Source organism: Rhinolophus sinicus, chromosome 1, assembly GCF_057876585.1.
Source record: "Rhinolophus sinicus isolate RSI-liver-muscle chromosome 1, RSI-T2T, whole genome shotgun sequence".
Taxonomy (NCBI): Eukaryota; Metazoa; Chordata; class Mammalia; order Chiroptera; family Rhinolophidae; genus Rhinolophus; species Rhinolophus sinicus.
In genome coordinates this window covers 38,973,794-38,987,344 of record NC_142501.1, presented here as the reverse complement: position 1 = coordinate 38,987,344, position 13,551 = coordinate 38,973,794, and the positions used below count along the sequence as shown (strand labels likewise).

General features: G+C 37.7%; 1 protein-coding gene across 6 annotated transcripts in view; it reads left to right on the top strand.

Moving 5' to 3' along the window:
- The window catches only part of LMNTD1 (lamin tail domain containing 1), a 387,606-nt gene that overhangs the window by 11,395 nt on the left and 362,660 nt on the right, over nt 1-13,551 (top strand). The window lies entirely within an intron of this gene.

Below are 13,551 nucleotides of genomic sequence, written 5' to 3'. Positions count from 1 at the left end.
TTTCCCTTCTTCCTGGGCACAAGGAGAGACTTTTCCTGCCTCCCTGGTAGCGAGGTGCGGCTGCGTGACTGGACACTTGCCAGTGGAATATGAGTACATGTGATTTGAGGACCTTCTGACTTATCTGCTTAAGAGGATATTTCTGACCTGAGACTCCCTTTTTTTCTCCCATTCGTCAGCCAGCTGAAAGGATGACGACCAGAGCAACCCTGTAAGCCAGCTGTTGATGGCAGAGCTGCTACCAGCCTGTCTCCCATGACTGACTGGAACAGAGCTGCCCACCAAACTGGAACGCTTATCTTGGACTGTTACCTGGGAGACAAACTCATTGTTTGAGCCACTGAGTTTTGGGGCTGTCTTACAGTAGCTTAGCCTATTCAATAATGCTACTACAAAATTATTTTACAAGGTTTCCTATTATAAAGTGTTTTACCTCAATACACTGAATAATCAAACTATATAAGCGAAAGTAGTTTTCTTCAGAAAACAAAACTAGACTTTTCAACTGTTTTCCTTTGACTCTGAGAGTGAATTTCTCTACACATTAGAAATTGCGAAGGTGAATTTAATCTTCCATTCGAACTGAAAATCTGTTTACCAAAGCCAGACATAGCTTCCAAAGAGTTGTTATTTAGAAGGGGGTAGTATGTTTTGGCCTTCGTTATATATGTTACAGGAAAATAAGTAAAAGAATACCCACCTCAGAAGCACATTTCTTTGATCTACTATCCTGTGATAATCCCATTTTAATTAGGGCCAAATTCTACTTATGATCAAATGCACTCTCAAGAAACAAGATTCTTCAGGAGTCACTCTATAATACAATAATGAAAGAAGCATAAAGCAAGGTTAACATCATTGAATTTCAAAAAAAGTACGAGTATAAATTGAATTAAGGGTAGAATCACACACACACATACACCTGTTTATAGTTTGTTTTTTATACCCATGGTTGGTGGCATACCTAATGGTACTTCTTCACTGAATATTTTTGTGTATTTGTTGGTTTGCTTTGTTTTCCTGACAAAGCAAAATAACGTTATAAGGGCGGAAGGGGGATTGTAGAAGAGGGTAAAGGGAGTCAAATATATGGTGATGGAAGGAGAACTGACTCTGGGTGGTGAGCACACATGTAATATATAGAATTATAGGTTTTCATTAAAAAAACAACATTTATAATTTAGGCTTGTTTTGGTAACGTTTTTCATCCAAATAGGTATTGACAAAATAATGTAAAATATAGAAGTTAAGCTAAATAATGCCAAATTGGCTTATGGCTGAAAAACAAACTTGTAGGCTCAGAATGAGTAAGGATGAATTCATTTCTCTCAATCTTAAAATTGAAGAGATAGGAAAAGGGGTTACAAAAGGACATGTAATCTTAATAACCTCTTAAAAACTGAATATTATAGCGGTGTTAGAACTCAGAACTCTGCGGGAGTTCTGAGAAAATACAATTTAGGAGGATAGAATAGGCATTAGCTATAGGAAAATAATCCATTCTCTCTTGACATATTTGAACTAATAGGAACTACATCTCACTTTTTTGTTTAATGCAATACTTGGCTTTAACTCTCTGCCAGCACCCAAATGATGATAGTTGTTAGGTCAATCTTCATTATGCAAATGAAGATTTCTACTTCAACCTAAAATGACATCTGTGGAGCTTTACCTGAGTAAACATTGTTTTCCCTCTTTCGCCATTTTCTGGCTGCCCGACTAAGCTAAGTGGAAGCATCAGAACTGACAAGAGACCAACATGCTTATAGCAGGGGGGATGCCATGTAATAATGAATTGTAGATCTGAAAAGAACCTTGATAAGTTTTCTACATTGAAAGATATAAACCATACATTATTGGCAATTGACTGCTGTGTGACAATTCATCCAGAGTCTTGGTCCAAAAAGTCCAGAGATCCAAGTTCTAATGCTGGCTTTAGCACTTCTCTATGACAAATCCAAGCTGTGCCTCCACTTCCTTGTCTGAAAATGGGAATACTCTATTAATACTTGTTTTCCCCAAGCCCACTCTAGAGGAAGTCTGTACCTGTAGGAAATGACACAGCACACAACTCTTTATTTTAAAGTAAAAATAAAAACAGTCCTAAAGAGAAAACAATATCGTTATGGGGAGTGGGGAGTAAATGGCTGAGGAACTGTTGTGATGCCTCTGGAACAGAAGTGAGCAAACGATAGCCAGAGGGCCAAATCCAGCCTGCTGCCTATTTTTCAAGAACTAAAAATGACTTCTCTAGTTTTATATATTTTTTTAAATCCAAAGAAGAGTAATATTTTATAATACATGAAATTTATATGAAATTCATATATCGGTGCCCATAAATAAAGTTTTATTGAGCCAGAGCCACGCTCATTCATGTGTGCATTGTGGCTGCTTTCACACTGTAACAGCAGAATTTACTAGTCATAATGGAGACCATAGGGCCTACAAAGACTAAAATATTTACTATCTGCCCTTTATAGTAATAGTTTACAACCCTGTCTCTAGAATATCAAAGGTAGAAATGCCCAGAGGCAGTAGGAATTTAGATTTTGGAATGATCCACAAGAAGCAATAGTTTAAAATATGGGAATTGATGAAGGCAAGGAGGAGATTAGAGCAAAGAGGTCTGGAGAAAGCATCTAATAGAAGATGACTTGACGGTTGGGAGGAGAGGAAGGAATCCCTGAAGGAAGCAAAGGCACAGTTACAGTGTGGCATGTTTCCCAGAAGACAAGCAAGGAGTGAGTGCAAGGTGAATTGGTAAGAGCAGACGTGTCCGAGAGATCAGCTAAATTCAATAATGAAACAGTTCATTGAACTTGATGAGTAGAGGTCATTGGTGTGGCCTTTGAGAAAAACATTTCTATGAAACAATGTGGCATTAGCTAGTTTTTAAGCCACAGATTTACCAAATCAGACTTACCCTGGAAAGAAAACCAAGAAAATAATAATCTGAACATGTTGCAAAACCAAGGGAAGATGACTTGTTTACTTGCTTGTCTGTTGTTTTTCATAGGCAAGGACTGAGAGTGTTTGTAGGACTAACAAAAACACTCAAGAGATAGAAGTGAAAAGAGGAGACAGAGACCAAGAGCTGAGCAAATGCCCGGAAAAGCAATAGAAAAGAGGTTGACAGGGTGACTAAGTTGAATATGGAAGGGGCAAAGGTCCCTCTGACACAATACAGAAGAAAGAAAAAAGTGGAAGCACAAAGAAAATTTGAAGGGAGAGGTGGGAAAAGGTGTAATGACAGTAAATGACAAGGTCACCTACATAAATAAGGGAACTGGGGTTGTGATGGAGCATTTCAGGAGGGTGAAACAATAGCTATCTTGTATGAAGCTATGTGAAGTCCACTGGAGGGTCTGAAAGGACTGCCGAGGAAAAGGATTTGACAGGATTTTATACCTTTCCCAAAAGTTTTGGGAGCTTGGATGGGGAGATGGAAAAGAAAATTGAGATGATCAGGGACTGGGATTAATGTGGAAGACTCAAGAAAAGTTAAGGGATGGAGTGAGAGTTCCAGAAGGCAGTGCGGAAATAACTTCTCCTGCAGTCCAAACTGGTTCGTAGAGCAAGGGACACCAAAAGGACCTTGATCAGCTAGGATTAGAAAAAAGACTTGAGACAAATGAGCCCAAAACGCTGTTGATATAAGATGAAGCGAGTACAAAAGATAGAAATCAGTAAAAATGAAATGAAAAAGGGGGACCCCTATCATCACCACCACCAAATTGAATATCTTGAGTATTGCAAAAAACGTACAGTGCCTGGCCATTGTGGGTACTGTGGGGAATCTCAGAAGAAATCTGAAAATGCAGCTCTAGGAATATACGCGTATGCTTTATCCCGAAGGCCCTCATTCCTTGGAGAGGTTTTTGGTTCCATGGATGCCTGCCAGGGTCCGGTAGGTGGAAGGTGATCCGAGACCAGACAGGTGATGTCTGAGCTACTGCCAGTGGGACTAGATCACAAAAAGTATCCTTAGCCAGAGAATCTTAACTTCGTCCTAAGGTTGAAACTGAGTAGTCCTTTGGAATGGAGCTGAACAATGACTCAACTCAGTGACTCTGGCTCCCTGGGCTCCCTTTCCTTCCCTTCCAGGGCAACTGAGATTGAATGAATAATAGCTGTTAAATACTCCCTTGAGAACAAGACTCCTACACACTAATAAATACTAAATGCTTTCATTACAATTTAAGTGAATGACTTGCTTCCCCCGCCCTGCCAAATGCCTCATAATGAATAGCATGAGAATGACATTTTTTTCCAAAATGTTACACATTAATACCAATTTATTATAAAATCATGAATGTCCACCAATTTGTTGATTGAAAATAATTTGCATAAACATTTGAGGAATGGTGGGAGAGAAACTAACAAATACCTGAATCATTCAATTATTTGAAGTACATGGGCATTAGATAAAATTTAGCAAAAGATAATTTCCAAGTATATTAAACAAATCAGCTCCCATTTCACCTTTTCTCCCCTTGCCCCTGTTCTCCCCCCGCCCCCCACAGTTCTTGCTGCCCCTAAATGTTCTTTCAGAGATTCAGAGAAAATAGGAAGGAAAAGATTCACATATTCCAAAACGCAGATAATTTCCTGGTCTTCATGACATAAGAATACTAGCTCTCCCACAGAGAAACAAATTGGATGGCAATTTTAAGATAATTGAATTGCTTGATGCTTTTCACATTGTTGGGAAACCAGTGCTGTGAAAAGCAATTTTTTTCCCAGTGCTACCTGTAGTTTCCTGTGATAGAAGATTTTCTGTTTACCCATTAAAAACAAAACACAGAGCAAAGATTTGCATATTTGTGAGTTTGTTACACAATGACTGTGAAAATGAATCACCTGGTAAACCAAAATAAACTGAGTTGCCTGAATTTTCAATAAATCAGATGTAATAATTAGGAGTGGACAAAAAAATATCTGTATAAAAGAAACTTGTAGATCCTAATTTTAAATCACTTAAGGGCAAAATAGTTACCTTTGTTTCCCTTTTTGGATGGAAGTGGGGGCTTTCAGGAATGAGACAGTGGGTAATGATACAAAGCAAAATGGTTGATAATCACAAAAGAGACTAAGGCATAAAAAGACAACTATCTGGGCAGAGACAAGCTATGGAACTGAACAGAAACGGAACGATTTAGGCTTCTGGTTCTTAAACTTGAATGTGCACCAGAGTGGCCTGGATGGCTTGTTCAAACTCAAATTCTGGGCTCCATCCCCAGAGTTTCTGATTCAGTAGATCTGAGAGGGGGACGGAGAGTTTCCATTTCCAACAAATTCCCAGAAGACATTGGTGTTTCTGGTCCTGTGACCCAACTTTAAGAACCAAACTTAGGTTATTTTAGGGCAATGTCTAGAGATAGAAAGCTTTGAGAAGAAAGAGTTGGAGACAATGAGGAGAGAGAGAAGAAGATAATTTATTGGAGGAAGTTAAAGGGAAGAAGGAATTAAGACAATGAAGTGATGACTAAGTTAAAATTAAAATAACAGCAAGGGAAGGTAAACTTTAATTGAATGAAAAGCCCTGTTCTAGGAGCCACTTTATATTCACAGTCCTGCCAGGTTGATAAAATAATGATAGCACCCAGAAGAGGAACCAGAAGATGCTCAAACACTTGACAAATATGAGTGGATAATGGCGACTATAGTAAAATAACTTTCCAAGGACAACACAGTTAAAAAGTGGTCCTGAGTTCTAAGCCACTTACGAGCTAGACAAGGAATAGGACAGATGGCGATCAGAATAGCGTACTTATTACTGATTAAGGCTGGCAGGGATTGTGTGGTTTAGGAGGGCAGCAACAGTGCGTTTCCTAATATGGCAGCTCGGAAACAGGCAGACTTACCCATCAGTCCAGGCCAGATGGCCATGTGTCCCCCTGTGGGAGCCGCCCCTTAAAAAATAAGCGTGGTGGAGAAGACATGAATATTTGCATTTCTGTAGTCATTCCTCAAGGAAGGCAAGCATAGCAAGTGTTGAGATCTGTGAGCCCTACTTACTCTTCTCAGATTTACCAGTCAAATAATCTTCTCATTCCCTGAGGCAGAGTGATAAAGGAGGGAAGTGGCCAGGGTCCTTACACTGGCTGAGGTCTCTCACGATACAAAAAAACACCAGGAGCCAGGAATAAATAGCCTCTGCTCACAGGTGGGAGAACCTTGCTTAAAAGCAACAGACTGTTTCACTCTAAAGCCTACTCCCTGTCAATGAATGATTCTGTTGCTTTTAGAAAGACACCAAAGTCTGGGGAGTAGGGAATGGTATTTTACTTTATTCTTATTATTTTATTTTTTTTAACTTTTTTTAAATTTAAGTGTATTTTTCTAGGACCCATCAGCTCCAAGTCAGTGTTTCAATCTAGTTGAGGAGGGCGTAACTCACAGTGGCCCATGTGGGGATCGAACCGGCAACCTTGTTAAGAGCACCACGCTCTAACCAACTGAGCTATCCGGGTGCCCCCAAGAATGGTATTTTAAAATCGAGGATTCTTAGTAAAGAATTGCTGATGCTCAACAAGTGTTCATTGCCTGCAAGATTAAACACTGACATTGGGCCTGGCTGGTGACTAAGTCTAGATCCCAAGGAGAGACTGGTTGATCTAAATTTCATGCATGGCTTCCCAGTTTGTTTGTCTCTGATTGTGACCATTTTGTAGTCAGACGACATAATGGCTAGTTTTCATTTTTTTATTTACTGATGTCCATAGAAAAATGGCTCAAATCGGCATTTGGAAACATTCAGAAAGGAAAAGAGAAACTAAAAAGCAGGCTCTTTCTACTCAAATAGAATGTGTGGTCAGGATAATACTTCCAGTAGTCCATCCTGCTATGAGTGAGTCCCAACTCATCACCTCATCAAAGGTTTTCGCTCAGTTCCCACAGAGGTCGAGAGACTCTTCAGTTCTCCTTCAGCCTTGTCACACGTGTCAGATTGCCCTCCGACGAGAATTCATCGATGGTCCACACTTCCATGTACAAAGGAGGAAGGGAGGGTGTCTCTCTTGGAGAGCTCTCACCGCTTGAGTTTTCAATCTGCTCAGGCTATGCAGAGTACCTCCTTGGCAGTGAAAGTTCTCCAAATTGAACTTTGTTGGAATGAATGCCCTGGAGGCACATTTTAAACTGATATTTTGATTGCACACCATTAAGTGCTGCTGCTTCTATGTATTTAAATTGAATGCCTTATATTAGTTTTAAGGCCTTAAGGATTTTATCCCAATAGGTGAAGCTTTATATATGCAGCGAGGTTTTGTTGTTGCTGTTTAAGGAAAAATGTTCCAATTCTGACATTCTTTCTGGGAACACAGAAAAGGAACCAGAAGATGCCCAGGAACTCAATAAATAGGAGTGGATGAAGATGAATATGGGAAAAACAGCAGGAAAACGGTATCTAAACTCACTGAAGTACAAAAAGTTCTGGAACCTTCACACATTTTTGAAAGTACCCAAAGTATTCTAGCTTTATTCGGCAAACCAGAGGATTTATATTCATATTTTACCTTACAGTTGAGATGATCAGGAAACTTCAACCTGAGCTCAAACCTATAGTTTGGTCAAAACTTTTAGCTGAAAACAGAAGAGAAACTAACTCTTCTAAGAGATCTTCTTGAAGTTGCAAACACCTGTACAAAATTCTTGGCACTTGGAAAACAAATCTGTAAATTTACAAGTATTAATTACATGAATGTGTCTTCCTGATGATTTTCTCAATATTATTTAAAATGCCTTCAAAATTTTCTTCTCCTAAATATTCACTGCAGTTAGTAAGTGTTCAGTCTAGTTGATAAATGCTCATTTAAATGCAGAGAGAGAAAGAAAAGGAAGAGATCAAGCATCTAGTCTACATTCTGCTGTAAACCAGTGGCGTGATCTTGGGCAAGCTAGTTTTCTCATGTGTAAAATACCTATTGTATAGCATTCAGAGATATGGTAGAAAGATAAAGTGAGCTCATGTGTACTATGCACTGAAAAAAGTTTAAAGTGTTGGATGACTTTTAAGTAGTATTATCATTGTCATGAAGGCAGAAGTGGTAAATCACAAGTGTCTTCTGATATTAGAAGGGTTGCTCAGTTATCTGGAGGACAGACTTTAAAAGTTGATGGAAAATACAGTCCAGGAGTTTTCGGCATAACGGAAAAGAGAACTGTCTCCAACAGTTCTGAGGCGCAGATGGCCACAGAGGGATCCAACTGTCCATCATGGTGTGCAAGCTGAGTTCCTATACTGATGATCAGAGATACCTTTGATATTAGCTGCTGTAATTTGTTACTAGACCAAGAGATCTTGAAAATCCATTCCGACTTTCAGAGGCTTTGTTTCTATGCTCATTCAGCAAGCCAATCAGTGAATTTTGTGGCAATTGATTCCACTGACTGTTTATATGACATGATATCAAGTGGAAAAATATGTCCACTTAGATGTACCTTAAAGAGCATAATGTGTTCTTCCAGGAGCAGTGGTATTTCTAGAGCATGGAAGGGCTGTATGTTTAGTAGACATGCCTTAACCCTCCTAGGGCTACCTTCACTGAGCAGAACTTTAGTGTCCTACTCTTGGCCATAGACAATCATTTGATATTAGTGATAAAAATCCAGTTGCAGATAGTATATACTATATTACATTATATATTATTCTTTTCTCCACATGTGAACTATTTTTCAAATTTAAAATCAAGGAAAGCCTTTCCTTTTCTGAGGAACTAGTCTATTTCCTTATAAAGATTTATAATTTTGTGCTCCCGTTGTGTTGTCTTGGTTGCCAGGAAGCTCAACAGAGATTTGAAAGAATCACAGCAATGCTCAGATTTCACATGTTTACCTTTGGTATGAATTTTCTTTCATAATGTTTTAAACTGTTAAAATAAGAAAAAGATGGTCATATTTTTAAAACAGTCACTGTAAATACCTTCAATTGATTTTGCTAAAAAGACTTTTCATGCTGTTCTTTCTTTAGGTAACGTTGCTACTTGATATACACACGAATATCCCCACACCCACACACAAAGTATAGTATTTTCTTCTTTTCAATATATGCAGAAAATAAATTTTAAAGAAAACAGTAAATTATTTGTAGCTTTGAAGGTTGGATAATCAAATAAATCTGGTGATTTTATTCTTATTACAGATGATGCCATGTTTACCAGTGCATCAAGATGACTTCTTATTTCTTGGTCTTCTAAGGGTTAGGGGACCTGTGAAATACATAACTTTACAGTCCTCATGAAGAGTGTTAGTGAAGGCCAAGAGGTTTCAGACTGAAGGATTTGGGATTCTTTTGATGCTGATGATAAATGTTAGTTTGAAGTTCAAAGATTCATAACCTCTGTCACTTTTCTTGCCATTTCATTTATTCAAACGTTGTTCCTGCACTCCTACCTGCATTCCGTTTATGATGGCACTTAACCGGGTTCGTAAAGAAGCTTCCTTTTGTCTTTTTAAGCTCCGTTTGCGTCAACTGCTAGACGCTTGGCTTTCAGTTCCATGAACAGTCTTACGCTTTTTCAGAAATCTCTGGAAAGCAGACACCTTCCTCTTCATGTCCAAACCTGCAGTGGATCTAACATGGGCAGTTTTTGTATTCCATTTTTTGTAGCATTCCATACACTCTCTGTTGTAAGCAACTCAAATCTTTTGAGAAGTTATCTTAAAACAGACAGACAAATTAATAAATAAATCCACTCACCCAATCCTCTTATGTTCAATTATAAGGCTATTGGCATATGATTGAATTTTAAATTTGGGAGCTAGATATACAGTTACTGACTACTTATTACTTGATTTAAATTGTTCTGACTCCAATGTGTGTGGAAATAATGGCATTATTTCTTTTTTAATATGGAAGTTATTTAGTTATGTAATAAACTCAGCTTTTCTGTTGTTGAGTCTATTTAAGAATAGAATATCTAATTTTATAGGTTATTTCCTATTTTTTGTCTTACCTCCATAAATTTTTTTACCTTTATGATGTATTATGGTTTTTAAAATTACTTGAAGTGTCAATGCAAGGTTCACAAAGATTTTTGACTCTACTTAAAATTCTGTCATTGTAAAGTATGACAGTAAGTGTAACAATGAAAAATGATAGTGTAACTTCCTATATTCTTTTTTGTTTGTTTTCTGATCACATTTGCTAATTAGTTTTGTAAATAATATTTTTAATTGTACCCACTACTGCCATGTTCCTTGGGATATGAAGGTTTCCTGCCTCTTATGTCATAAAGATTTTATAAAAAGAATTCAGATGAGTGTAATGGTGATTCATAAACCAAACTTACATGAGGTTAATTTTCTTTCATCATACTGGGCAAGGGGTGGATTGCATGCTCTCAGTGAATTTAAAGCACAAAGGCAGCAAGATTGCATAATTAGTTCTGGGTTTATTTTGATGATTTTTTTTTTCAGTCTTAAAGTTTATATATTACTCTTCTAAACTAAAGACAATTTCCCTTTTATAATTAATATATGGGGAGATACTTTGCAACTAGGTAAATAATGCTATTTCTCATCAAACTTTTACCCACTAGTTTTAGTATTCATTGATAATTTTCTTTTTCTATCTTTTTTTTCTGTGTTTATTAGTTGGTATTCTACTATAAGGAAGCACTTTCCTTATTTATTTATCTATTATTTATTTATGACTATGGGCTTATGGACTCTTATATTATTCAGTAATTCAATATTATCATCATTTATTTCGATGCTCAAATTATTCTACTTTTGGCTAGTGGGAACCCCAGTGGTTCTTTTGTGTCATTTTGATATACCCCTTCAGTTTTTGAGCAATCCTTTACTTTCTTGTGAAATAAGATGTTCCAGGCTCATCCTGTACTTTTCTCTGCCCCGGCCCTGAAATCAGCTATTTCTCCAAGCAGCTACACTTCCTTTTCATGGAGAATGGTGCCGAGATTTGAGTGCTAGGTGTGATCGTTGCTACTGGCATGTTATTGTTACCAGGCCCCTTCGGAGAAGAAAAAAAAGACAGACAGACAGACAGACAGACAGACAGACAGACAGACAGACAGATAGATAGATAGATAGATAGATAGATAGACAGATAGATAGACAAACAGAGCGATTTAACTATGAGTTCACATATGGGAATATGATAGCTCCAATTCCAGTGCAACATTACAAGCTACATTATAGTTCAGCACTGTTCATCGGATACAAATATGAGCTATATATGTAATGATAAACTTTCTAGTTGCCATGTTTAAAAAGTATAAAGAAATGATTGAAATTGATTTTAATAATATATTTATTTAACCCAATAGATCCAAAAATTTTACCATTCCAAAATATAATCAATATAAAAAGAATAGAGGTTTTTAACTTTTTTTTTTTTATACTAAGTCTTCCTAATCTAGTGTGTATTTAAGACTTACAACAGCACATCCTCAATTTGGGCTAGCCTCATTTCATGGGTTCAAAAGTCACATGTGGCTAATAGCTACCATATTGGACAGCACAGTTTTTGTTTTCCTTTTTGTATTTGCTATCCCACCCCTCAACAGTGAGAAACCTGACTCCCATTATTTTCAAAAGCTTAGAGTGTTGCTCAAGCCTAGAATACACAGCAGATAGCCTCAGAAAGGCTAATTTACATCACTTGAAAAAAAGCAAACTTACTAATTAAAGTTTAATGGTTGTTTTCAAAAATATACAGTGAAGGACACAAATCTTAGGTGTGCAATCAAGTGAGTTTTAATCAGTGCATATTCCTGTGTAATCCACAAATCTATCACTTTTATCATCCTCTTGTGTTCCTTCCTGGTCAGTCCCCTGCCCCTTCCAGAGGCAACAACTTATCTGACTTTTTTCATCATGGAGTACATTTTCCTCTTCTAGAATTTCACATCAATGTAAACATAATATTGTCTTTGTGTGTGTGTGTGTGTGTGTGTGTGTGTGTGTGTGTGTGGCTTCTTTCTCAGTATGTCTGTGAGATTCATCTATGTTGTTGCATGTATCAGTAGTTTATTCCTTTTGCATTATATAAATACAATTTGTTTATCCATTTCACTGTTAATAGACGTTTGAGTTGTTTCCAGTTTGTGCTAATATGAACAAAGCTGCTAAGAACATCATTATTCTAGTTTCTGTGTGGGCGTTATGTTTTCATTTGTCTTGGGTGAATACCTAGGAGGGGACTTACTAGGTCAGAGGACCGATTTAATAATTTTATATAGTTAAATAACGTTAACATCTGATGTTATCCTATGCTGTAACAATTGACAATACTTTTATCTACAGTTTGGTTTTAAAAGCTGATTAATGGCATTTATATTATTATGGCAATTTTTCATGCTGGGTCAAGTAACACACCAGATAACATTTTCTACTTTCCAAGTCCATTATCACTCTACTGTTTCCTCCTTTTGCACTCCCTCTCTCCTCACCTTCCTCCTGAGACTAGCTGATTCGTACTCATCCTTCAGGCCTTACCTCAGCTTCTCCTCCTCCTAGAAGCCTACTCTAACCTTCCCAGTCTGGGTGAGATGACCCTCTAAGAGTTCTTTCACTTCCTCCTGTCACTGTAGGTCACTCAGCATGTGGACACTGGTGTATGTGTCTGTCTTCTGTCTTCTATTGTAAGCTCCTTGAGAACAAGAATTGCTTCCCATTTTTCTTTGTGTACCTGTCGCCGAAGCACGTTCACCTTAGTAGCCCCTCAGCAAATGTTGGTTGAATGAATAATTAAAAGTGAAGTAACTTACTCAAGGTCCATTAAAGGTAGAACAAGAATTTGAGTTAAGTTTTGTTTCTAAATTTGTTGTTTTTCTCTTACTTTTGTTCGTTAAGCATTCTGCTTAAGCTAACGCAAAAGTAAAAGATTTTTCGCACTTGGTTTAGATAAAGGGAGAAACTGGTAAATTCCTAGAGATTTGATGTGAGTGTTCCGGAGACAAATACTGAGGGCCAGAGGTGGTGTCGTTGGATTCCTGTGCGGGTACACAGTAGAACCTGTGGGCCCAGGACCTCAAGAGAGTCAGAGGAGCCAAGGCAGATAAAGGGGCAGAGTAGGACCTCTGGGGTTGGGGATCTCTGAAGACACTGGGCCCCTTCCCTGGGCCTGCTCCTCCTAATGAGGACAGAGCACAGACCTCAGTCACAGCAACAGAAAGCAATACAATTTTACCCACAATATGTATTTGAAGTCACTTGGCCAGATTTCTCAGTATCCATGGTGACAGGTTGATCAACTAATTCCATGTCTGGATTATACTCAAGGGGAAAGCGCTGCAAAATGTATAACAGTATTTATAGACAGACATGTGTAGACAATAGTACCATTGTCAGTTGCTGTTAAACAAAACAAACTTTATTGTTGTTTTTCTTCCACAGCCTTTGTGCTAAGTGATATTTCAGGCTTTATTTTAAAAGCTGGGACAGTATAGTGTTCAGTATTCTTCAGTTCCTGTACAGTTAAAATGGAATTCTAGCCGTTCAGAGTTGTAGAATGGGAAACAAACAAAACAAAAACTGAAAAAACAAACAAAACAAAGCCAAAACCTCAAAATGCTAAACATGACC